This window comes from Nycticebus coucang, chromosome 15 (assembly GCF_027406575.1).
Source record: "Nycticebus coucang isolate mNycCou1 chromosome 15, mNycCou1.pri, whole genome shotgun sequence".
Lineage (NCBI taxonomy): Eukaryota > Metazoa > Chordata > Mammalia > Primates > Lorisidae > Nycticebus > Nycticebus coucang.
In genome coordinates this window covers 58,117,538-58,119,109 of record NC_069794.1, presented here as the reverse complement: position 1 = coordinate 58,119,109, position 1,572 = coordinate 58,117,538, and positions in this window count along the sequence as shown.

Below are 1,572 nucleotides of genomic sequence, written 5' to 3'. Positions count from 1 at the left end.
TTTAGATTTCATGAGGCTAGGTTTTTAAGCAGGAGAGTGACATATGGGAAATGGCAAAATAAACTGAAATTGGAAGATTTATCTTGTGCTCTGCAGTGTGGTTAAAGAGGGTAAAAGTATGAAAATTCTGAAAGCCATTACAAATTATAGAAAACTGAACTCTTTGAAACCTTTTATTGGCTGTCATTTGATGCCTGGACTTGTAAGTTTCATGTGATGTAAATTTATTCCCTTTATAAATGAGCCAAATTTTGTCAGAATTAGTCAACTCATCTGAGAGTTATTATGAAATAAACACATAACTGTATGCAAATTATAGAACAATTAAGCTGAAACATAGTTCTTACTCTGTCCAGATAATAATAGTCTCTGCTATATATTTATAACTGAGCCTTTGTGCCATTATTAATATGCTAATTACAAATGTCAGTCTGTCCTTATAAGGGTAGGGTATAAGTCTGTTCAATTTGCTTTGTTAAATGCAGCTATAATTGATCAAGTGAAGTTCTTTTCTCCTTTCTGAATGTTTACCATGAAAGAAAAGATATTCTTTTTCACAGGGAATTGCCAATTCCCTTTACCGGGCAATTTTTCCAGCTATCGACACCAAAGACAGATGTGGGAGGGCTTTCCTAGGTGGGAAAGGTATTGGCTGTCTGTCCTTCCTGGGACCTGTCCTTCTACCTGCTGACCTGTAATCTGGTAGCTGATTGTCCTAACCATTTCTTGCTTGCTTGTCTCCATTAAAGGGGACAGTTCTCTAACTCCTCCCTCCATTCTTTTAACATAGTCCCCTTCCATGGCTGATGACATTCAATGAAGGACTTCAAGATCTCACACCTCAGAGGAACCATAAAAAGAGAACTATGGAAAGAAATTTTAGAACCACTGGGTTTGAGTTATTGTTTTTATACCTCCAAATGAATACAGCCCAACACCTTCTATTAGCTATGTTTTCCCAAGCAGAAACACTGAAACTTCAGTGGCAACAACAATAACAACAACAAAAAACAAAACACAAAAACAAATAAACAAACAAGCAAAAAACCCCCCAAAACCAACTTCAAACAAAGTAGCATTTGAAGGGAGCCACATGTTGAACCAAGTCCAGGACTCATGTGATCTCTCACACACGTACCTCATAGTACTGAGAAATTCTACTCATTTCCTTTAGTCACATTTTTTTTTCTTCTAAAAGTGGGTTGAAATTGTTAGTCACTTATTCTGACCAAGGGGAAGCTCTCTCATACAATACTGGAGGAAAATAGGAAGCAATCACTTGCATGGGGTACAGGTTAAAAGAATCTGTTGTTAACATAGACATACAGGTCCTTTCACTCTTTACCCAGCAAGGGAGTAGATTTCATGGTTAGTATAGAAAAGATTATCCAGAGATAATACTTGACATAATAATAATATCAGTATAGATGATACTCAATATAGAATTCAGATAATAGGGGATCTGAATTCAAAGGAAATAAGGGATTTTAATAATGTCTCTTGAAAGGAAAACTTCAGATTACTTTCTAATGAACTAAATGAATTCACTACTTTGGGGAAGAGTCTTGCCTA